The following is a 26,835-nucleotide window of genomic DNA, read 5'->3' on the forward strand; positions in this document are numbered from 1 at the left end:
TAATTTTCAATTGAGATCCTGCTACTCAACAGAATTTGGTGCAGGTTAATGTACTTGACTGTGACAGTGCTCGCTCCTTATTCGGGAATGGATTCTGTTGTTAGGGTTGCTTATTCCACAGAGAAACTCTATTTGAATCTGAATTATTTGGTTTAGCAGGCAGGTTTGAGGATGAAGGTAAATACTGGATTCTTGAAAGGGGACAGGGCTGCTTTAGATGAGGAATAGAAAAGGCATTATGGATATTCTTTGAATTTGGCCTGAGTGCGGATCAGGCTCCATGCAGTCAACATTAAAGATGTACACAAGGCATTAAGCAGTTAGGATTAGGGCCATGTCTGAAATTCTGGAGGCGGTCAGGGTCAGGTTTAGTGTTGGAGTTAAATCTCAGTCTAAACACAATTGGGACATCATTTTTTTCACCTCCAGCTACTATTTTGTAATTTTTTTAAATTCTCATCACCCAAGATTATTAGCCTCACTGATAAAAAAAAACATTTTTCTATGGCTCACATTTTAAATTCCATCACCATCTCTATCTCCATCTTCACTTATCTTTATCCTTCTATACTTAAATTGTGTGAGAGAGTTCAGGTCAAATGTCATTTCTGTAAATGAGAGATGATGTTGAAGAAGCAATATGCTGTATAAATAGGCTGGATTAACTTCTGCTCAGGCTGAGATTTCAGGAATATTCACCTTAGAATTTCCACATGTGGAATTTGCTTTAAGCATGTGTGTTATTTTTAATCTTTTTTTATGTCTGGCTTTATGGTTCAAAAGGGACTAGTCTATTTCTTTGAATTTAAGTCTATCTACATCTATCTAAGACTGGTGCTCTAGATTCCAATCGTATAAAGATTGTATTTTCCAATTCTTGATGTCCCCTCCCCTTCCTGATTCACCTTTGGTCCTGTACTATTGTCCTCTTCCTCATATCTCCTCTCCCTAGTCCCCTATCACCCACTTTCACTCCAGTCTCCCTCTTGATTCCATACACAAACATTTTACCCAACAGATCCCTTGCTCCTCCATCCGATTCTTATATATATATATATATATATATATATATATGATATCAAAATTTAAAGGTTATAATGAGTATCATTAGGGGTGAGGTAGCCAATAAGAATCTTTTTTTCCCAGATGTTATAAGAACCACTTCTACCTGTTATCCATTTTATTTAATTTTCTTCTCTGTGTGTAGTCTGGTCTTCCAAACATAATATAATCATAACTGTTACAAATTGCACAACAGCAATACATTTTCGCATCTACCACGTGCTCAAGCTGTCAGAAAAATTCTCTTGGTCTCAAACATTTTCTTGCTACCTAGATAACTTAATTCTCTCTGATAATGGGTCCCTTATCATTTGACCATTTTCTCACCCATGCTGACTTACCTGCTGAGCTTTTGCAGTATCTTTCATTTCCTGTTTTATTTCCCTATTGTATACATTTAAATCTAGCCTCTCGGGCGGGTCCCGCCATCTTATCATTAACACAGGCTACATCCACACTAGACCGGATAATTTTGAAAATGCCGGTTTCGTGTAAAAACGATAGGCATCCACACTATACATTTTTGAAAATAACTCTATCCACACTGAAACTGAGATTTCGGCGTTTCTCCTCCTACTGCGCAGGCGCAGGACACATCTATTGGCGACACTTTTGATGTCGAATCTCGCCGTAAAAGTGCGCGTTTGTGTAGTTACAGACTAGAAAAACTTAAAATGACAGACAGATGTTGGCTCTCATGCAGGAGAACTTAAAACTGAAAAAAATACTGGTGCGTACGACGGCAACCGACGGAGTTCATGGACAGATTGACCCGGCTGACGACGGACATTGAAAAACTGACTAACTCTGTTGCATTAATAAAGCACTTTATTAAATGTATAAAACATGTCTGCATCAGTGTTATCTTGTATTTCCATACAATAGACAATAGACAGTAGGTGCAGGAGTAGGCCATTTGGCCCTTCTAGCCAGCACCACCATTCACTGTGATCATGGCTGATCATACACAATCAGTACCCCGTTCCTGCCCTCTCCCCATATCCCTTGACCCCGCTATCTATAAGAGCTCTATCTAACTCTCTCTTGAATGCATCCAGAGACTTGGCCTCCACTGCCTTCTGGGGCAGAGCATTCCACATATCCACCACTCTCTGGGTGAAGAAGTTTTTCCGCATCTCTGTTCCAAATGACCTACCCCTTATTCTTAAACTGTGGCCTCTAGTTCTGGACTCACCCATCAGCGGGAACATGCTTCCTGCCTCCAGTGTGTCCAATCCCTTAATAATCTTATATGTTTCAATCAGATCCCCTCTCATCCTTCTAAATTCCAGTGTATACAAGCCCAGTCGCTCCAATCTTGCAACATATGACAGTTCCGCCATTTCGGGAATTAACCTTGTGAACCTACGCTGCACTCCCTCAATAGCAAAAATGTCCTTCCTCAAATTTGGAGACCAAAACTGCACACAATACTCCAGGTGGGGTCTCATCAGGGCCCTGTACAGCTGCAGAAGGACCTCTTTACTCCTATACTCAATTCCTCTTGTTATAAAAGCCAGGATGCCATTAGCTTTCTTCACTGCCTGCTGTACCTGCATGCTTGCGTTCATTGATTGATGTAAAAGAACACCTAGATCTCATTGTACTTCCCCCTTTCCTAACTTGACTCCATTTAGATAGTAATCTGCCTTCCTGTACTTGCCACCAAAGTGGATAACCTCACATTTATCCACATTAAACTGCATCTGCCATACATTTGCCCACTCACCCAACCTGTCCAAGTCACCCTGTATTCTCATAACATCCTCCTGACATTTCACACTGCCACCCAGTTTTGTGTCATCAGCAAATTTGCTAATGTTACTTTTAATCTCTTCATCTAAATCATTAATGTATATTGTAAACAGCTGCGGTCCCAGCACTGAACCTTACGGTACCCCACTGGTCACAGCCTGCCATTCCGAAAGGGAACCGTTAATCACAACTCTTTGTTTCCTGTCAGCCAGCCAATTTTCAATCCATGTCAGTACTCTGCCCCCAATACCATGTGCCCTAATTTTGCCCACTAATCTGCTATGTGGGACTTTATCAAAAGCTTTCTGGAAGTCCATGTACACTGCATCCACTGGCTCTCCCTTGTCCATTTTCATAGTTACATCCTCAAAAAACTCCAGAAGATTAGTCCAGCATGATTTTCCTTTCATAAATCCATGCTAACAATGTTACATTAGGCTGTTACACATCTATTGTCAGAGAAGTACTTGCATAAATAGGTAAACCATCTTCATACGAGCAAGGACAGAAAACAGGGCAAAGTGAGTACAGTATACTTATTTATTCAGTAAGTTAGGGGTCAAAGTATTTGGTGAGTACATTTCTAACTCTTCTGGCTTCAGTCTCTTTGCCATATGTTCTGAAATTGTTAGGTTGTGTTCAAGAAAGCAATGAAACAGCATGCTGCCGTCTGATAGCATTTTCAGAAGTCTCTGGTTACACTGTCCATACAGATCTGCCCGAGCAGCCTTTTCAAAAATACCCACCCTGGAAAGCGTTTCTGAAAAGCTCCATTTTCGGGTGCGAAAACACTGTTTTAGTGTGGACGGAGGGTAAAAACGAAGAGAAAAAGCTTTGATTACGGATTTATCCGGCGTAGTGTGGATGTAGCCATAGTCTCAGTGACTTAATGCGTTGTTAATTGTTCCCATTAAGCCACTCCAGCATATCCTATCAAAGACATTAACTTTGTTTCCCACATCCTACTCACATTTTCCATGCTACTGAAAACCTACCTGCATTTTTCTTTGTTAGCTCTAAGAAAGGGACACAACCCCAAACATTTTTTCCACTTCCTGATTTGCCGAGACGCTTCAGTATTTCATGTTTGAAATGTATAGAATGTACTCAGGCATTGTTTTGCTTTATTAAGGTCACATTTCCTGTAGTTTTTTGGGGATTTTTAGGTGTTTTACTATTTGGTTACAGAAGAAACAGCACAAAAAAGCACCAAACTGCAGGGCTAACACAATGGGTTAAGGACCATTTATGGAGGCCAACCAATTTTTAATATTTCAGGTCAAGACCCTGACTCAGAACTTACTACTTATTGCTGTTATTTAATGCTTATATATGTTGACCAACACAACAGTTAAACTCTTCCTTCCTGAAACCCTGTCATAATGAGGTAGCATTGTGTGACATAAAATTGGCAACAGAAATTCAATTCGACTGAACTTAATGGGACACATTTTCAGAAGTGTTGTAAGATGCACAGATGTGGTTATATTGGATATTTAATGCAAATGAGTAAAAGCTAATTTCAGAGTCTTTTATGCCAACATAAGGTAGCAGATAAAGTATAACTTTTACATCCTGTCCTGAAGGTGACAAATTTAGCTAATCAGTATTCCTCATGGAGAGGTGGAGATATGTCTCTACCAAAGGAGGTGTAAGGCATTCCTTCACTCCACTGGCCTGCAGGTGACATCTAGCACTTGCCGAGCACCTCCCCCACCCCCCCATCCATTCAGGGCCATGTAAAGCCATGGGAGCAGTTCATGTAAAGCTATGGGAGCATGTGTTGGCAAGTGGCCAAGTGGTTAAGGTGTTTGTCTAGTGATCTGAAGGTCGCTAGTTCAAGCCTCGGCTGAGGCTACGTGTGTGTCCTTGAGCAAGGCACTTAACCACACATTGCTCTGTGATGACACCATTGCCAAGCTGTGTGGGTCCTAATGCCCTTCCCTTGGACAACATTGGTGGCGTGGAGAGGGGAGACTTGCAGCATGGCAACTGCCAGTCCAAGGCGCAACTTTCCAAGGTGTAAATCCATGGTCAATCAAGACTAACAGATGCCTACACATACACACAGGTCATATGAGCAGTTGTTAATATCACAATATCACAAGTTTGGTTATGCGACCACTCAGACAGTCTCTGAAGAGTATTGATGATGGCTGGGTTCACCCGTCACTGCTCAGAAGGGAATGGCAAATCACTTCTGTAGAAAATTTGCCAAGAACAATCATGGTCATAGACCATGATCACCTACGTCATACAAGCTGGCATATAATGATAATGAGTATTCCTCAATGGTGCACTGTAGTATCAGTCAGGTTTTTGGCACTTGTTTGACACTGTGATGTATTCATTTAGGTTGATGCATTACATTGAACAGAGGCTCACACTTGCTCCCTGATCCTCTACTTGACTTCTGAACTATCCACAAAGCTCAATTTTCTTCTTAAAACAGCTGCATTCTCTTTTAATGCAATTGTGTGCCTTTGTAGATGTTGAAAATAATTTACTGTGCGTAAAAGGCAAAATTCATGCAGAGTGACAAAAGGTGCATACACCTCTAAGGCATTGCAGGAACCCAGTAAATCTAAAGTCATCTTTTGCATTTGTTAACTGTTTGGATTAAAGCCAAAATCACCATTAAAGTTATAACTTCTTATTTCTCTGGAGCACTGAGATTCATTGGCTGCTTATATTCATGACAGATGAGAGGACGAGTTCAAATATGTAATGAGTGAAGACCTTTAGCATTCTTCTAAGCTATTAACAACAACTTAAATGTTAATTGACTAAAGATTTTACAACATATATTGCAGATACAAGGTAGTTACAAGTCCACCCAATGGCATTTATTTTTCATTGATTTGCTACTTTGTCAAGCTTGCATCTAATAGCATCACCTTTGCTGCAGTGTTAGATCTTGTGGTATAAACCCCAACCCTGTGCCTCAAACTCATAATCCAGGCTGAACTACTATGCTGAACTTTATGAGCAGTACAGCTGTAAAATGGCACAATTGAACTCATAGAATCATAGAAAGTTTACAGCAACAAAGGAGTCCAATTAAATCCATACACAGTAAGTCAAAAAGATGTACCTCGGGGCAATGCTACCCCCCCAGTACCATACCTGAGCCCTGTTGGTCACGAAGTAATTCCTAAATGAGATGAATGCACCATATTTACCCTTCAGGCAATGAGTTCCTGACTTCAGCATTCCTCTTGATAAAAACATCTTTCATTTTTTCCTGTCCAATCCTTCCACCTGCACGCTCCTGTTTTTCAAGGGAAGTAAGTTCTTATTTTTCTATGTTCCTCAGTTATATATATATCAATGAAGTCTAAGCCTCTACAGTTGTAAGGAAACCTATCAGAGCTTTCCTCCCAGTTCCATTTGCCCTTTGCAGTGTTCGTCTCCTCTCTAGTGCAATCCTACAATTACTGTCAAGATCTGATGAGAATTACACCCTTCTATGGCACTATTTTCAGTAAAAAAATGTTCTCCATGGATTTATTCCCTCAACCAACATCACTAAAGTTGATGTTCACTTACAGTAGGTGTCACAAAATTCTAAGTTAATATCTCTATGCTCAAATTGACCACCTTGTCTGCCACGTAATAAGAGTAATAGTCCCTCATTACTTGAAATATCTAATATACCAAGATACTGGAAGATAATATTTAAATGAAGGTCTTTTCTTGATAACCAAGAGAAAATCTGCAAATGCTGGAAAGTCAAACAACATACACAATGCTGGAGGAACTCAACAGGCCAGGCAGAATCTATGGAAAAGAGTAAACAGTCGACATTTTGGGCCCAAGATCCTTCATCAGGAATGGAGAAAAATGATGAGGAGTCAGTGTAAGAAGGTGGAGGGGAGGGGAGGAAGAAACACAGGGATGGACAGGTAAGGAGATAAGGTGAGAGAGGGAAATGGGAATGGGAATAGTGAAGACATTACTGAAATTTCAAGAAATCAATGTTCTTTCCATGCCAGCTGCTGACAGTCTCAGCTTCGCTGCATGTCGCTCCAATCCAACCTGATTCCTTCCAAATGCACTGCTTTCCAATCTCCCCACAGTAATCCTAACTCCATCATCAAACCTACAGATATTGGGCTACTGTAGCAGCCCGACAGACTGACCTCTACCTTGCTGAGGCCAGGTGACAATTCTCAAACATCTTGTCTTGCTTAACCCTTGAAGAGGACCCCACTGAGAAACACCAGGCCATTGTCTACCACTTCATCACTGACCTTATTAATTCTGGGGATCTCCCATCCACTGCCACCAATCTCATAGTTGCTTCAGCTTGCACCTCCCATTTCTACCTCCTACCAAAGATCCACAAACCCGCTTATCCAGGTAGACCCATTGGTTCAGCTTGTTCCTGCCCCACTGAACTCACATCTGCATACCTCAACTCTGTTTTATTCCCCCAGTTCAGTCCCTTCCTACCTACATCCATGACACTTCACACACTCTTCATCTTTTCAATGATTTCAAGTTCCCTGTGTCATGGTTCGGGTGGCCGTTCCCCTTTAACACTTCTTTCTCCCTGATCATGCCCCAATCTCAGTCAATTGCTGCTAATTACCCAATTACCATACACCTGGCTTTCATCAGAGACTGGAAAATAAATACGATGGCGACTCTATCACTGGTTGCCAGTTTGTTGGTCTATTCTCGTGTGATACTTCGTTCCCTGTTCCGATTAGAATGGGTAGTTCTAAGTTCCGCTCTAGTTTCTAGAGAGTCCCTGTGAATCCCGTCTCCTTGTCAAGATCCCTCTGGTTTCCTGCTCTACGTTCAGGTCTACGCCAGCCTCCCCAACTGAGTCGACGTGCCAGTGTCCTGCACTTGGGTTCTCCTCCATCACTCCCGTGTAACACCCTTGCCCCCATCATCTTATTTTCATTATGGATGTCCAGTCCCTATACACCTCCATCCCCCATCAGGAAGGCCTCAAAGCTTTTCATTTCTTTCTGAACAGCAGACTCAACCAGTTCCCATTCACCACCACTCTCTTCCATCTAGTGAAACTTGTCCTCACTCTTAATAAATTCTCCACTGGCTCCTCCCACTTCCTTCAAACAAAATGTTTACCTATGGGTCCTCCCATGGGTTCCAGTTATGCATGTCTTTACCAAGAACAGTTTATGTTCCAAGCCTACACTAATATCACTCCCCAGCATTTCCCATGCTACGTCATCAACTCCATTGGTTCTGCTTCCTGCACCTATGCAGAGCTTGTTGACTTCATTAGCTTCGCCTCCAACTTCCACTCTACCCTCAAACTTACCTGGTCCATTTCCGACACCTCCCTCCCCTTTCTTGATCTTGCTACCTCTATCTCTAGAGACAGCTTATCTATTGATGTGTATTATAAACCCAAGGACCCTCACAGCTCCCTAGACTATACCTTTTCCCACCCTGTTACTTGTAGAAGTGTCTACTCCTTCTCTCAATTCCTCTGACTCTGCCACATCTGCTCTCAGGATGAGGCTTTTCATTCCAGAACTAAGGAGGTCCTCCTTCAAAGAAAGGTGTTTCCCTTCCTCCACCATTAATGCTATCCTCAATCACATCTCTTCCATTTTGCGCATGTCTGCTCTCACCCCATCCTCCTGCCACCCTATCAAAGATAGGGTTCATTTCGTCCTCACTTAACTCACCCCCCCCCCAACCTCTGTGTTCAGCACACCATTCTCCATAACTTCTGCCATTTCCGATGGGATCCCACCACCGAGCATATCTTTCCCTCCCCCCAAACCCTCCCACTTTCACTCCCTACGTGAATCCCTTGTCCATTCGTTTCTTCCACTGATCTCTCTCCTGGCACTTATCCTTGCAAGCAGAACAAGTGCTACATCTGCCCCTACACCACATCGCTCACTACCATTCAGGGCACTAAACTGCCCTTCCAGGTGAGGTGGCACTTCACCTGTGAGTCTGTTGGGGTCATATACTGTGTCCTGGTATGGCCTCCAGTATATCAGTGAGACCCAACCTAGATTGGGAGACTGCTTCGCCAAGCACTTACGCTCCAACTGCCTCAAAAAGTGGGATCTCCTCGTGGCCACCCATTTTACTTTCACTTCCCATTTCCATTCTGACATAACAGTCCTTGGCCTCTTCCACTGTCGCAATGAGGTCACACTGAGGTTGGAGGAGCAAGACCTTATATTCCATTTGGGTAGCCTCTAACCTGATGGCATGAACATTGATTTCTTGAATTTCTAGTAATGACCCCCCCCTCCACTTTCACCATTCTCCTTTCCCTTTTAGCTCTCTCACCTTACCTCCCTGCCTGCCCATCACCTCCCTCTGGTGCACCTTCCCCTTTTCTTTCTTCCATGTCCTTCTGCCCTCTCCTATCAGATTCCCCCTTCTCCAGCCCTGTCTCTCCTTCCCAGCCAGTTACTCCCCCCCTCCTGGTTTCATCTATCACCTTGTGTTTCTTCCTCCCCTCCCCCCACCTTCTGATGCTGACTGCTTTTTCTCTTCACTCCTGCTGAAGGGTCTCAGCCCAAAACATTAACTGTTTACACTTTTCCATAGATGCTGCCTGCCCTGCTGAGTCCCTCCAGCATTTTGTATCTCTTTACTTGTTTTTTTTAATCCAAGTTAACCATGTTGGCTTTGCCTGCCTGATCCATGTTGACTTATCTAAAGCGGGGGTCGGCAACCTGCGGCTCCCGAGCCATTTGTGGCTCTTTCACCTCTGTGCTGCGGCTCCCTGTGGCTTTGGGAAATAGTTGGTCAGTATTTAATTAAAATGTATTTTATGTTAGTTTGTTAGCTTTTGAAATGTAATTCTAAATTTGAAGATTATGGTGATCTTGTACAATGTAAGTGTGGCGACACATTTTCTGACACATCCGAAACGGCTCTCAATTAGCCAGCATTCCGGCTAAGGGAGATTGCCTACGGGGGTTTGTGAGTACGTGTCTTTTGCAGCATCTGCGTCCATGGGGGCTGGGTTGAGGGAGGCTTAGAAGCAAGGCTGTTTAGTTCGAATAAAGTTATTCGACTGCAGTTTACTGACTGCCTGAACACACCGCTGCAACGTGTTTTTATCGCTATTAATATACGTCACCACTGCCAATACCTGACACCCGCCAGTGCGCGATTTCTTTAATTTTTCGATCCAAGGTAAGCCAACTATGGAGAATTCTAAAAAAAGAAAAGTGACTGAAGAAAACAGAACGTTTAATGATACGTGGACAGATTCATTTGCTTTCACTGTTGACGAGACTGGTTTACCGGTATGCTTAATATGCAATGAGAAACTAGCAAACAACAAAAAGTCAAATGTCGCAAGGCATTTCCAGAGTAAACACGCAGCCTTTGCTCAAAAATATCCGGATGGAGATGAGAGAAAAAAAGCCTTTTCGGAACTGATGCGGAAGGTTGATCTGAGCAAAAATCATTTCCAGAAATGGATGAAGTCAGGAAAATCAACGACATACGCCAGTTATATTGCCGCTCAGGAAATAGTCAGGCACGGGAAGCAGTTTACAGATGGTGAATATATAAAAGAATCTTTCATTAAGATTTCAGAACATCTATTCACGGACTTTAAAAACAAGAGTGAAATTGTGCAGAAAATCAGGGATATGCCCCTCTCTGCAAAGACTGTCAAAGACAGAACCATAAAAATGGCAGAAGACATCACAAGACAGCAAATTAAAGACATCAATTCAGCTGTGGCCTACTCGATTGCCTGTGACGAGTCTAAAGACAAAGGCGATATTGAACAAATAGCGTTGTTCTGCCGGTATGTAAACTCTGCCGGGCCACAGGAAGAACTGATTGAGTTGATACCTCTAAAAGACCAAACACGGGGGGAGGACATCTGTGAGGCTGTCTTGAATTGTTTAAGAGCCAAAGGAATAAAGACCACCCATCTGGTGTCAGTAGCTATTGATGGGGCTCCGAATATGACGGGAACGCACAAGGGATTTGTGGCTTTACTGCAGAAGTCGCTGGACAGAAAGCTGCTGACTTTTCACTGCATCTTGCACCAAGAGGCACTGTGCGCTCAAACATTTCCTCCGGAATGCACAGAAGTAATGGATGTTGTCATTCAGATTGTCAATAAAATAATGGCAAAAAGTTTAAATCACCGTCAATTCCGTTTGTTACTGGACGAGATGGAAAGCGCATATTCTGATCTCCTGCTGCACAACAAAGTCCGGTGGCTGTCCAAAGGGGAGGTGCTGAAACGCTTTGTCGCGTGTCTGGAAGAAGTGAAAACTTTCCTGGGCAGCAAAGGGCTCAACTTTCCTGAGCTGGAACAGCCAGGGTGGCTGGAAAAGCTACACTTCATGGTAGACATGACAGCGCACCTGAACACGCTGAACACAGCTCTTCAGGGGAAAGGACGCACAGCCCTGCACATGTTGGAGGATGTCTTGGCATTCGAGCGCAAGTTGACAGTGCTTGCCAGAGATTTACAGAAAGGCACTTTGTCTCACTTCCCCAATTTGAGAGAGTTCAAACAAGGTCACGACATGATAATTTCGGAGTATTTACATTCTGCAATCATCGCAATGCAAACATCGTTTGGGAAACGCTTCTGTGAGTTCAGAGAGGAAAAAAACACATTATCCTTCCCGGTCACTCCCTTAAGCATCGATCCTTCCCTACTGAATACGACTGCATTGGCAGGTGTGAGTCAACCTGATCTTGAGATGGAACTGGCCGACATAGCCGACAAAGACATATGGGTGTTCAAGTTTAGACGCTTGACAGCAGACCTTGAAGATGTTGCCCGTCAGAAGGCCGTTCTTGCTCAGAATCACAAATGGAGTGATATTGAAAACCTTCCAAATCCGGACCAACTTGTGTTTGAAACATGGAATGCTGTGCCCGACATTTATGTAAACATGAAAAAGTATGCGCTTGGAGTCCTGTCGATCTTTGGATCCACATATGTATGTGAGCAGGTGTTCTCCAACATGAACTTTATTAAAAACAAACATCGCGCACGCCTCACAGATGACAGCTTGTGATCCTGTGTAAAGATGAAGGTGACGTCATACAGCCCTGATGTGCAGACGCTGTGCGCTGAGGTCCAGGAGCAGAAATCCCATTAACCAAGTATGATAAATATTTTAATTGCCTATTATTTTATGTATATTCATATTTTTTCATTGTTCAGTGAAATAGTCCTTTTATTTTTCAGGCTGACAGCTGGCTGATGTTATTTTTGGTTTGCTGCTGGCGGAAAATTTAAGTTCGGCGTTTTTCATAAATACAAGAAGGACTCAAATAGACATTGAGTATTTTACTTAAAAGTAACTTTCAACCCAACGTCTTTTTTTCGGAGTTCAAAATGTTTTTGTTGCATGCAGAAATGTAATTTCGTTTTCTCTGCAGGAGTTCATCAATTTCATAAATGCAACACATTATAGTTTGTTTATACATAGCATAAAGGCAAAAAAAAACGTTGTATGCAGTGTTATTTCATTTTAAATGTCAAACGGGTTTTGCGGCTCCCAGTGTTTTCTTTTCTGTGGGAAACGGGTCCAAGTGGCTCTTTCAGTGGTAAAGGTTGCTGTCCCCTGATCTAAAGTGTTAGCTATGGTATGGAGACGTGTAATGCACAGAAAATTACCCTTTATCTGAGCGGCAAACCGTATTGCAAAGAGTTAAACCGGCTACTTGTGATCTTGGAAACACAAGGATGAGAGCAAAGATCTTCAGTAAATCATCGGTTATGAACAATCAGAGTAAGTCAGAGAGACTCAATCACAATTTATGACCTTTTATACTTCAATCTCTCCACTTACTTCTACTCCCTACAAAATGGAAATAAAAATCTATGAAAAGAGTTGGAAAAGATGTCATATTTTAACTGTTCACATGCCACTTGCCTTGTTCATTCTTATTAATCTCCTCTTTAAGAGAGGCAATGCATTCATGGAGGGCACTGGACTCTAAGAATACAATAGTGCCTTCAATGTGCAGTTCAAACTTAAACCCAGGTTACCTGAGGAGTCCTGCTGTCTTCAGTCAGTAAGGGAGCTCAGAAAGGAAGAGTCTGCCAAAGGTAGATATGCACCGCAGTAGTGCAGCGGTCAGGGTGACGCTATTCCAGATTGAGGGATTGGAGTTCAGAGCTCAATTCTGAGCCCCCCTGTGAGGAGTTTGTACATTCTTCCCATGAATGTGTGGACATCCTCCGGGTGTTCTGGTTTCCTCCCACGTTCCAAAGAAGTACTCAGTCGTTCATAGGTTAATTGATCATTGTTAATTGTCCTAGGGTTAAATAGGTGGGTTGCGGGAGGTGAGACTCGTTGGCCCAAAACAGCCTATTCCATGCTGGATTTCTAAATAAGAAAAAAATTAAAAATAAGTTTTCCCTGATTTTTGAGGCAGACGGAAAATCAGGATTTTTTTTGCAGTTGGAATAATCTAGCTCATGTACATGCAGCCTGGATAGAGGTTTGCCCACTTCCAAAGCTGTCACAATTACTGGTCTCATCAACCCTACCGAACTCTATCTCTTTAGGTTGTGGGTGAACTTACAACAGCAGAGAAGCTATGTCCTTGCTTGGAACAGTACCAGCAATGGTGACTGGTAAACTTTCTCTTCAAATTAGGAGATCAGAAGCAAGAAGTATGAACAAATCAATAGAGCAAAAGGTGGGCTTCATATACAAGATGGATAAATAGAAGATGAAAGTAAAATTGGGGCAATAACTGGAATGGGCTGGTTGCCATGGTTTAGAAAATGGAAGGGAACATAATTCAGGATCAGAAGTGAGAAGTGGTTCCGTAGACAGATCTGGGAATGCCTCAGTGATTCCAGACTGCAGGTGCAGTTGTATGCAACATTCATCTTCAAAATCTATCAGGCCGAGATCAAAAATTCAGGCAATTCCTCATAATTACTGTCAGATGCGATTAGATTGTACATATCACACATAAGTTATGAGAAACTGCATACTTGGGGCTCAATGCTCAGCAGCAAATGAACAAGGAACTGAGGAACTGTATTGCAGGCCAATAATTCACAGCTGACTTTCAAATTTATGTCACTGGAACTCTGTCACTTAGGTTTTTCTGATCCACCTCTTGACCTCTTGCTAGAGGTAGATCGATTAGAGCTAACTACTTTTATATATGGTCAGCAGACCTAACAAGTAGTGAAAGCTGGATGAAGGGACATTTATCTCAGGTCCCCACTATAACTCACCACAGCTAGGAGATTGCAGACAACCAGGCAGAAGAAAAAAATTATTTAAAATTTTCAAGGGGATATGGATTCTAAATGATTTCCTTGTCATCAGTTGGGTCAGAATACAGACAGGTTGTTATGTGTGAATTGGGCTTGATAGTTGTTGACCTGATTCGATGAGCCCTTACCTATAGAGCAAGCCTGGCCAAAGCGTATCCCTCCAAATGCAGAATAATAGTTACAGTATTTGTTACTTTATAGCTTTAATGGAAAGTTAGGTTTTCCTCATTTGATCAAGATCAACAGGGAAAATTGTTTGAATATTTTTAAAACAAATTAAATAGTATTTCTAATAAAAAGATATTTACAAGAATGAACCCTTCAACACTTTTACATTCTTTATATTCACAGTCAATTCATACACATCAATAGCACTGCTATTGTGGGAAAATTGCTTGAATGTATTTTGATTTACACACTCTAACTTCCTAAATTTATCTGAATAATTCTGATGAATAAATGTGAACTTAGTTGACATTTTGCACAGGATGGCTCATGAAGTAATTTTGTATTTGACTTTGCATTAGGAGGTGTATTTAAGTCTTTTATTGTTAAAATTTCTTTTTTATTGCAGACATTGTAATCACATTAAACTGTTTAGAATAACTCTGAAGGCTAAACTTATTTGACTCAATTGAGTTCCAATGACAGGCAGTTTGGCCTGTGGTTTGGTATAGGAGTATATTCAGTGCATTGATCTAACTGGATGTAAATTAAAGGTTGGTAGGAGTTGCTCAGCTAGCTCTGCCTTCTTGGTCTCAATGCAAGCAAATAGCAAATTAATAATTCCCATGTACAACAATAGCAAAGATATTGCAGATGCTGAAAAAGTAGTTGAAGTGTAGATTATGCTTAGCAGATCATGCACCTTGCAGTGGATACAAAGCAGAACAAAGGTAAATAGCTCTGATATTGATAGTCTGCTTTATGATGCAGACAAAGGGGGATGTCAATGATACTTGAATCAGGATGTGGAATAAAAAACAGAAAATACTGTGAGTGTTCACAAGGTCTGACAGCTCCTGTGAAGAGAATAAAAGGAGTTCAGAAGGAAAGTCATCAAGTCAAGTCAAGTCACTTTTATTGTCATTTCAACAATAACTATTAGTAAAGTACATAGTAAAAATGAGACAACGTTTTTCGGAACCATGGTGTTACATGACACAGTAAAAAACTAGACTGAACTATGTAAAAAATAATACAGGAAAAGAAAACTACACTAGACTACAGATCTACCCAGGACTGCATAAAGCGCACAAAACAGTGCAGGCATTACAATAAATAATAAACAAGACAATAGGGCAGTAAGTTGGTGTCAGTCCAGTCTCTGGGTATTCAGGAGTCTGACCGCTTGGAGGAAGAAATTGTTACATAGTCTGGTCATGAGACCCCGAATGCTTTGGTGCCTTTTCCCAGATGGCAGGAGGGAGAAGAGTTTGTATGAGGGGTGCGTGGGGTCCTTCATAATGCTGTTTGCTTTGCAGATGCAGCGTGTAGTGTAAATGTCCGTAATGGCGGGAAGAGAGACCCCGATGATCTTCTCAGCTGACCTCACCATCTGCTGCAGGGTCTTGCGATCCGAGATGGTGCAATTTCCAAACTAGGCAGTGATGCAGCTGCTCAGGATGCTCTCAATACAACCCCTGTAGAATGTGATGAGGATGGGGGGGGGGGGTGCAGGCTCCCTCCTGCAGTGAATGTTCAGATAAAAACCAGCTCAAGTGACATTTCATCCCAATTTTGCTGGTCAGATACATTGAAGGCCAGACTGAAAAGATAGTTGCTTGGACTTTGTATTTTTCATCCCATGATTTTCTGTTTTATTACACTGAATGAGAATAATAATCCTGGACTGATGGCTCTGAAAACAGGAAAACTTTTGCTGATGACAGAAAATATCACAAAATGTAAATTTATTTCTGCAATCCTGCATACCTCTTGAAAAATGCCTGGAACTGCCAATATCTGTTATAGCATGCACCTTAATAACTGTGTTTTGTTTGATGGAAATGACTCATACTCATACAAAGGATTGACTTGGCCATTTATTTTTATGTGTGCTATATACAGCAGATCTCCTTCTTCTGCTAATTGTGAGCTTTACAGCTTCTATTTCATGTTATTTGTGCGTAGTAAACACTTCAATCAGAGAACAGCTTGTCTCTGTTAGTTAAGAGTCATAGAAAGGTCACTGATAGGGATTATATGCTGTGTAAGGTTTGGTGCATATTTTATTCTATATATCAACAGGTTCATTTTTTTTGCAACTTAATTAATACCATAAGAGTGAAATGTGGAGTTTATGCACCTCACTTCACTTCACCCCAATTAGTAGTGTTTTAACAATTCCATGATTTCCATGATTTGGATTGGATTCTGAAATATTGTATTAGGATGCTTATGTGATTAGAGCTGAGTTATTAATCTAAGCTAATTGTGGAGCATTAGACACATCTTAGGTTTTTTTTCTAGATATGAAGTGTGGGAGGATTTTGCTAAACTATGATGCTTCGCTGTGTTTAAATAGCTGATGAACAATGACTGAGGTTATTCTTTCCACTTCATCATGCCTGTGGCAATTTTTTTAAAAGAGCATTCTTCAATCCCCATCTTTCCCAACCTCTTTCCTTTCAATATATGTTGAGTTTCCTTCTGAAAGTTTTTGTTGAAACTGCTTCCACCTCCCTGTCAGGCATCTTATTTCAAATCTGAATAACTTACTGCATAAACACTTCTCAAGTCACTCACATTGTGAAACCAAAATTTTAAAAACCGCAGATGCTCAAAATCTGAAATAAAAACAGTAAATATTGAAAACATTCAAAGGCAACCAACCTTCATCAGAATCAGGCAAGAGAGAAAACAACTTTTAAAAACATTGGGTTTCGTAGTTCTTAACTAGTCTACCATTGAATCCCATTCTTTTTCCTGAACTGACTGGCAAAACCATTCATGATTTGAATGCCTTTGCTGAGTATTCTGTAATCTCTTTGTAAGGATATAAACCCCAGGATTTCATTTAGCTCAACTCTCTCACTCCTGATGCCATTTGAGTAAATAGTCTCCACACCTTCTCCATGACCTTGACATTCATAATTAGAATAATGTAGAAGGCACTGTGTTTGTCTAACTACAGTAATCAGTGACTAGTCACAACTGAAAACAACGTGACAATAATCACAGTACAAACACAACAGGTTGTCCCAGGAAATATCACTTAAGGCAAATCAATCTGTTCATAAAATAGTATAAAAATGATTTCAGCTTCACGTTCTAAAATTCAATTGAAAGATGACCCATTTGCAGAATGTGCTGCTTGATAGGAGCTGTAGCATTAAACGATGTTCTGCCAGCTGCGGACAATACTTTGAAATATACCTGTTGCAAATTACTCTCATTACAATCTACACCTTGTAATTCCCCTTTAAGCAATGTACTGTTAAATCAACTTAATGATTTACAGATTTCACGATCTTCTGAAGGGCTTGGTGGACCAAGCATGCACAGCACCTTTAAATGGCCAAATGTTCATTGCCATTGGCTGGAAGTGAGGCAGGCAGGGGAGACTCCAAACCAGACTGATTGAGGCTCCTCTACCCAGCACCTTGTTGTGCAGTCACTGGAGAACAAAATTGAGAACCTGAGAGCAAGATTGCTGTATTGGAGAGAAATGAGGGATTGTTATGTTGTATAATTGAGCTCGATGTGGCTTTTTCCAGGCACAGCCAGATACAGCAATCATACTGGAAGTCCTCTCAATTTTCTGTATGCACTGAACTGCTGAAAAGGCAAATGGTGGAGATGTGTGTTTCATGATCAACTCTTGGTGGTGCTCTGATGTGGTGGTTTTGTCAAACTCATATTCCCCTGAACTTGAACACCTACCAGTCAAATGCAATCCTTTCTAATTACCTGAGGAGTGCTCCTCTATAATCCTGACCAAAGTTTACATACCACCAGCAGCCAACTATAATCAAACACTTGAGATACTGCATGATGCTGTCTCCAAACAAGAAACAGTCCATCCTGAAGCATTTCAAATCACAGTGGGGAACTTCAACCAGGCTTGCTTGAAGAAAACCCTGCGCAATTGCCATCAGCATATGCCTGTAGCACCAGAGGTCCCAACATGCTAGATCACGGGAGACAGAGAATGGCTACACGATTGCTTCAAGTCAATAGACTGGATCATGTTCAAGGACTCATCTGTGGATCTGAATGAATGCGCCATGGTTGTCACAGACTTTATTAAAACAGTTGCTGACAAGTGTGTCCCCACAAAATCATTCAGAGTCTTTCCCAACCAGAAGCCATGGATAAACCATGAGATATGCAGTCTGCTGTGTGTCAGAGGCATTCAAATTTGGTGCCAAGAAAGTTAAATGGTACAATTTAACAATTGTAAATTTAACAATTTAACCAAAGATAAATGATACAATCTCTGGAAAGTCATCTCATGGGTGAAGTGGCAATTCTGGACTAAACTTGAATTAACGAAGGATGCTCAACAGTTATGGGAGGGCTTGTTAACTATCACCTTTTATGAAATTAAATCAAGTAACTTAGGCGACAGCAGGGCTTCGTTTCCAGGTGAGCTCAATGCTTTCTATGCTAAATTTGACCATCATAACATGAAGGAAACATCACAGATTCCCACAGCCGCTGATCATCTTGTGATTTCATTCCCTGAGGCTGACATGTGAGAAGCTTTCAGGGGGGGTGAACCTACGAAAAGCATCCAGCTCAGACAAGGTACCTGGTCAAGTGCTAAAAACCTGTGCTATAATCAGCTAGCTGGAGTGTTCGCTGAGATCTTTAACTTCTTGCCTTGGCAGTCTGAGGTACTCACCCTCTTCAAACAGATTTCAATTATATTGAAGCCTAAGTAGAATGTGGCAACCTGCTTCAATAACTACCATCCAGTAGCACATGCATCCACTGTGTGGAAATGTTTGAGAGGCTGGTGATGAAATGCATCAACTCCTACCTGAGAAGTGACTTGGATCTGCTCCAGTTTGCCTACCTAAGCAACAGGCTCATAACAGATGCCGTCTCATTGGCTCTTCACTCAACCCTGGAACATCTGGACAGCAAAGATGCATACTTCAGGAAGGTCTTTATCGTCTACAGCTCAGCACTCAATACTATCGTCACCTCAAAACTTATCAGTAAACTCCAAGACCTTGGCCCCAATACCTCCTCATGCAATAGGAAACAAGAGAAAATCTGCGGATGCTGGAAATCTGAGCAACACACACAAAATGCTGGAGGAACTCAGCAGGCCAGACAGCATCTATGGAAAAAAAGTACAGTTGATGTTTTGGGCCAAAGCCCTTTGACAGGATCCTGGATTTCCTCAATTGCAGACCCCGGACAGTTTGGATTTGCAACAAATTCTCCTCAACAATTTCCATCAGCACAGGTGAATCCCATGGTTGTGTGCTTAGCTCCTGCTCTACTCACTTTATACTTATAAATGTGTGACTAAGCACAGCTCCAGTGCAGTATTCAAGATTACTGATGACACCACTATCGTAGACTGAATCAAAGGTGGTAATGAATCTGCATATGGGAGGGAGGCTAAGTGGTGCTATAATAGCAACCCCTTACTAAAAGGTAGCTAGACCAAGGAGCTGATTATTGATTTCAACAGAAGGAAACCAGGGGTCCATGAGCCAGTCTTCATTGGAATATCAAAGGTGGAGAAGGTCAGCAACTTTAATTTTTTCAATGTTACTATTTCAGTGGACTTGAACTGGGCCCAGCACATAAATGCAATTACAAAGAAAGCACAGCAGCACTTCTACTTTCTTAGGAGCTTGCAAAGAGTCGGCATGACATCTAAAACTTTGACAACTTCTATAGATTTATAGTGGAGTGTATATTGAATGACTGCATCACAGCCTGATCTGGAAACACCAATGACCTTGAACGGAAAATCCTACACAAAGTAGTGCATATGGTCCAGTCTATCACAAGTATTGCCCTCACCACCATTGAACACATCTACAGTATGCCAGCAAGAAAATGAATCTCATGGATGCAAAGGTGACATATATGTACTTCGATAATAAATTTACTTTGAACTTTGAACTTTAAATGATGAAGTCCAGAACATTGAACTGCTGGGTCACCTAAACCACCTGGTGCATCATGATTTGCAGTTCAAGAAATGCAACAACTGTACAGTCTAAAAAATCACAAAGAAATAACTTTGTTTTCTTTTAATATACATCCGATTAACAATACATTCCTTGGTTTCTACTTTCATTACTTCTTTCCTTCCTGAAAGGCATTGTTAATCTCCACTGCATCTGAAACTACCATCTCACTGAGTCACAATCCTACCACATCTAGTCATGAATAGCAGATTAAATAGCTAACAGAAGAAGATGACTTCAGAACCCCATATTGAACAATGCATTATCCTGCAAGTAAGCACAAAATGCAAAGCAAAAGCATCCTCAGCCCTGTTCAGCTGGAAGTGCTGAGTGGATGATCCAACTGGGCTTCCTGTTGAAACTTCCACACAGATGACAATCTTCAGTCAATTTGATACACACTACATCACCTCCAAAAATGGGCAAAGGTACTGGAAACAGCAAATTGTATGAGACTAGATGACATCTGACTGTAGTACAGTGAATCTGCACTCCAGAACCAGCTGACCTTCTAGCCAAATTATTTGGATATAATTATAAATACAACACTCGAAAATCCCCAAACTTGCCAAAAATTGCTCAATATATATCTGTTCACAAAACTAGGACAAATCCGATGTGTATGATTAAAGCCTATTCTTAATCAAAAAACAATGACAGAGAATGCCATTGATAGCACTATTAAACTCTTCTCATTCACCAATAATTGGGTTGCATTTCATGAAGAGCACTCCGCTAAGCAAAGAATTGACATTTATCTACTTGAATTGTTGATAGTTCTTTGCAAAAGTCCATCAAAATCAGCTGGTCCAGAACACATGTGATCCAGGATGGATTAGCTAAATAGAATATTCAGATCTTGATCAGTTAAATTAAACAATCTGGAGGCAGAAGAGACTGCAGATGCTGCAATCTGGAGCAAAATAAAACACAAACTGCTGGAGGAACTTGGCAAATCAAGCAATTATCATGATGATAAAGCATTTTTTGGTTGAAGTTCATACAGTAAAAACTGATAAATACATCCCTGAAGACTCTTCCTCTTCAGAGTGTACAAAGGAAAGGCTTATAAATATGTTAATGGCACAAGGCACAATTTATACCTTGGAAACTATGCACATCAAATTTTGTAGCAAAATAACCTCTTTGGCCCATACCCAGCACAAACTTGAATGTGCTTGAAAGAAGTTCAAGGCCTGGTTCTCTTATCACAGCTGCAGAAATAACTAATGCACTTAATCTCTTCACATCAAACAAAAGTGTTTGAAGTTTGTCCGTTGGAACATTCAAATGCACTACTTCAAAACAAGACAAGCATAAAACTGCTCCAGTTTTTGAGGTGACTGTGGCTTTTGATTGTTACCAATTTGGCCTCTTTTACAGTATGATTATAGTTATAAGCAAAATAACATTTTAACTAATGTTATGTAGGTCACCAACGCTCTTGATGTACTGGGAAACTGAACTGTTGCGTTATTAAACAATTTAATAAGTTGATCACAAGCAAGAAAAAATCTGCAGATGCTGAAAATTCAAGCCACACACACAAAAGCTGGAGGAATTCAGCAGGCCAGGCAACATTTATGAAAAGCTGCTGCCTGGCCTGCTGAGTTCCTCCAGCATTTTGTAAGAGTTAATGAGGTAATGACATTTATAATTGCATTGCTATACAATAATGAAATGACAGTTATTTTCAATATTTGTTTCATCATCAGACATGGAAGAGAACTCAGTCATGTTTTCTTGATGTTCTCATATTGTGTCTGCTGGGTACTGTTAGATAGCCTGCATAAACAGATGGACTTCTGACTGTTTTGAACTACTGTTCATCTCTGAGGGACTTAGATTGATTGGGAACACTAGCCTAATTTTACATAAACAGTCATTTATGTATCAAAATGCTGCAGTATTATGATAAACTATTGTTATAGACACAGTTGAAGAATACTTTGGTTGTGATTTAACATTCAATCGTTTTGTGCTTTTGGATATTTACTAAACAATTCCTCATTTTTTTAGAATCGTTTTGCATTAAATATTTTTCAATTTATTCAGATAGTGCTGTCATTTCTTATCTAATACAATGATTTTTAAAGAAGATGCTCTGAAATTTGTGTAACCTGTCAATTATTTACACTCTTCCTTACATATTATTTAGACACAGTTGCATAAAGCTAACTACTAAGTGAAAATAAATACCAAGAATATTTGGAATCTGGCAAAGGTTCAGTGGGAATTAAAAGTATTGATTGATGTTAGTGTTTTGTACCAATTAAGTAATTCTAAGATTCTCAAAGTTATTCTTTGATTTTCATGGTTAATTCAGGCTATTGATTAATTTATTATGGAGTTCCATTTGTTAATTAGTGAAACACTGACAGATCGCTGATAGCTGCAGCGAGCTCCATGACACAACATTAACTTGTACTTGGTTTAACTCCTTCAGCTGAAATACCTTACTCAATTTCTTCTGTTGTCCACAGACTTCAGGAAAACCAAAACACCAAACACTGTGGATGCTGGAATATGGAGCAAAACACATGCACTGGAAGAACTCTATTTCTGAAACTTCTCTCCATTTTCTTTGTCTTTCAGTCTCCATCTCAGGAACTAACCATCTACTGTTATCTGCTATAAATCAAAAAGCCTCCACAGCTACCCAGACTGAACCTCCTCCCACTCCATCTTTTGAAAGAACACCACCCCTTTATTTCAGTGTTTTCGTTTCCACCTAATCTATTCTCAAGATTGGGCTTTTCATTCCAGAGCATTAGAAAATTTCTTCTTCTTCAGGAAACATGACTTCTCCTCCATCATATTTGATGGAATTTTCACAAGCAGTTCTTACATAAATTCTCCTTCCTCTACCAAACAGTACAGAGATAGAGTTTCCTTTGACCCCCTAGACACCTTACCCAGTATATCATCCCTCACCACTTCTGCCAACTCCAGTGGGATCCCTTCTCCAGCCACAGCTTCCCATCCCCATACCCCATGATTATTTATTCTTTCCCCTCTAACCGGTCATATGCCTTGGCACTTTCCCCTGTCTCTTCACCTCTTTTATTACCTGCATCCAGGAACAAAATAGCTTTTCTCGTTAAGGCAGACATTAACATGACTGCCTTCGATATGGATTACTGCATTTGATTCTTGTGGTACTGTAAGTCATCCTTTGTGTCAGCAAGGTAAGCGCAGACGGCTGTTCAACAAATCACTGTGTTCTTTCCCCAGAGGCATCATGAGCTCACAACTCCCTTTCCCGTTCCCCAACGGATATGTCTGTCCTTTGTCTTCTCCACTGCCACAGTGAAGGTGAACACAAAATAGCAGAACAGCACCTCATACTCCCCTTGGCTAGCCTGCAGTCCAATGGTATGAATGTTCAATTTTCCATTCCTGATTTTATATTATCCACAGAGTTATCGATTAAGTCTGTGCATTTGCATCCAAATTGTTTATACAAATATTGAAATAAATATAATTATTAATTTATAATTGAAAAGGGATTTTTTTATTTATATATATATATATATATAAAATAAGTCACTGTATTGTGTCTAAATATGTAAAATAAATGTACCAACACAAATTCCTGCAGCATGCCAGTAGACGCCTAAGGGAAGGTCCAGAATTGCACCTTTCCGAGAGGAACATTTTATATTGACTCAAGAAAGATTCCCAGATACAGTTCACAAATTATGTTCCATCCATCCAAGACTACACTTTGGGTAGTCCAGACAATACTGGTTCAAATTTAATGCATCCCTCTTATAAAGGTCATCACCTTCATTGGAAGAAATCAGAATGGTCCAACAATTGAAATCCCTGTGCAACAATACTATTTTGAGACCAACATTTTTAAAAAAAATCCAGTGTTACAAAAAGGTAAAGGATGGGGAAATTGATCTAAGAGAGATAAAGCAAAATCTGTGGATATCCAAGTTCAGGAGCTTGTCATAAACCTAAGATGTTTAATGATTAATGTTGCAAAGTTCAGTTCTTGGTGAGGATTATCATTGGCCAAAAATCAATGTGAATTATGAATCAAGTGTACAGTTTTATTTGAGATGTACAGTAAATATCCATGCACAATAGTTCAATAAGCAAACAACACTAACTCAAAATCTGCATGTCTGTAGAAGCTTGGTTGTTAAATTATAATTGTTAATCCAACATGTAGAGTCCATTTAAAGGAACATTTTAATTGTGAGTGGAAGCAAGATACATTTTAAAATACTCTCAATGTCTATATCTAATTATATTTTAATAATATAACAAGCAATGAGATACTTGGAAACAGCATCTATTGTTTAATAATGAATGAATCTTTCTCAGAAAGAGCAGGATATGGCATGTCTATGCAATTAACTGTTTAATTATCCATGCTTTAGATCTATCCTAAAACAAGTAGTGAGTCATATTTTAGATTACTCTGAGATGTTGGTAAGATGAGAGGAATATTTTGTTTTCTGTTTGTGAAATAAAGGCATATAATTGGATTATCAAGAGTTTGCTCTATACACCGGCCTTACCATTCCACCCACTACCTCTATGGTGGGTCATTCTTATCTGATCCTCTACCCTCATTTGGATAAGATACCCTAAGATTTGGATATTAATTTTGAAACTGAATTTGTGAACCTGAAGGAACCTTGCTGGTGATTCCCTAGTCTAATGTCTAATGGCAGTGGTTCTGTGCTTCCTGTCCTCCTATTGACTTCTCCAAAGCAGCACTCCTTCACTGCATAAATCAAATTGAGTGCATCTCACAGTATCATCATATTTTAAGTGCCTCTTGTTATTTCAGAAGAATGACCGTGTTGTTTAAAGCAATTTTTTCATCATATTAAAATAAACTTTATCTTCTACTTCAGTGAAGACCATATGGAGAGCTTTTGATGAGTTCATTTAGGTAACTAGTACCTATTGGGCCAGTAGTATAGTACATTCAAGAAGAGATTATTCTGAGCGCACTAACCAAGCTGACGTTCTGCAATACTGGAAGAGCAGGCTACAATACCCAACCCACACAATTGTTGGAGTAGTTTCAAGGATGGACTTCGTCATAGCGTCAGTCAAGGCCTTCCTATCGTTGAGGGCCTCACCCCTGAATTGTAACACATTTAAAGCAAGCAAACCTGGCACTCTGTATCCCACATTAGATGATTTCAAGGGAACCACTCTTGCAATTAACAGGGTTACTCAACAGAAATCTGCACTCATGACTCAGGCTAATGATTCAGATAGCAATGCAAGTGAGAAACTTGCAATTGGGTGCGAGGGAAAATAAGTTCATAATGTTTTTTAACTTAGAAAATTCAATCCATCATACATCCCAACCCTGTAATAATTCCTGCTTGTTGAAAAGGAATTTCAAGGTGCTTCCAGAATTTGCACATATCGAAGTGTTGCATCGGTTTATAAACCTTGAATAAATTAAAGTTTAGACTACACACATAAGTCATTGCACACAAAACTCATTGTACGGAGATGTGTTCTTTTTTTCTGAGGTCTCCTTTTATTAGCCAATGTGTACATCTCATTGAATGGTTGGTTTAGAACAACACAAATAGAAGATTTTTATGTATATGATTAAACATTAAAGGAAACTTGCTAAGTACCCAATATTAACTCATTACTTAACTTTGTTGATATGCACTGAAGTCATGTTATATTTTAGACAGGAGATATAAGACCATAAGACAAAGGAGCAGAGTTAGGCCAGATGAGCTCCATATGGCCCATCAAGTCCGCTCTGCAATTCAATTATTAGGTGCTGAGGTAAATTTGTGAAATTTGAATTTTTTTAAATAGACATGACAAATCTTACAATGTTAGTGAAGTAGGACTTACTTTGTTTTGTTGTCTGCACTTCTTCTGGAGTTGGTGGAGAGAGAAAATCACATCCACAGTTGATCTTCCAGGACAGAGGCCACTCTGTGAATCAGAATAGATACTTTCAGCCAACTTCTGTTCGCGGACTAAGAAGACTTGGGCAAAGACATTGCCAACGACTTTCAAGAGGGAGAAGTTGTTATTACAGTCACTTCTCTTACCTTTGTTTTTGTGAATGTAATGATCTTGGTGTACCTCATATCCTGTGGTACAGCTCCCTTCTGCCAGCACTGAAGACTTCATGAAGCAGGTGCAGCAGGATAGTCATGCAGTGCTTGATCAGATCGGGGAGAATCCCATCGTTACCTGATGCCTTCCCACTAACTGGTATGTCTTTGGATTGTGGGAGGAAACTGGACCACCCAGAGAAAAGAAGGACATGCAAACTTCTTACAGTGGATGCTGTGATTGAACTTCAAACTCTGAAGCCGTGAACTGTATTAGTGTCATGCTAACCACTATGCTCCCAAGACACCTAATAAATACAAGGTCCATTGAACAATAGTGCAATAGAAGTTCATGTATTCCATTACCCAACAACACTTTCATCAGGTTCGTGTTGTATTCCCAGTGCTTCAGACAGAGGTTGTGATGAACACACTGATCGCTAAAATGGATTGTCATTGACAGATTAAAGTGCGAGAGGTAGAGCTGAAGAAAGTTCCATCTTCATGACAACAGGAAATGCATCAACTTACAGGTAAGTCTCAATGG

Source organism: Hypanus sabinus, chromosome 3 (genome assembly GCF_030144855.1).
Source record: "Hypanus sabinus isolate sHypSab1 chromosome 3, sHypSab1.hap1, whole genome shotgun sequence".
In the NCBI taxonomy this organism is placed as follows: Eukaryota; Metazoa; Chordata; class Chondrichthyes; order Myliobatiformes; family Dasyatidae; genus Hypanus; species Hypanus sabinus.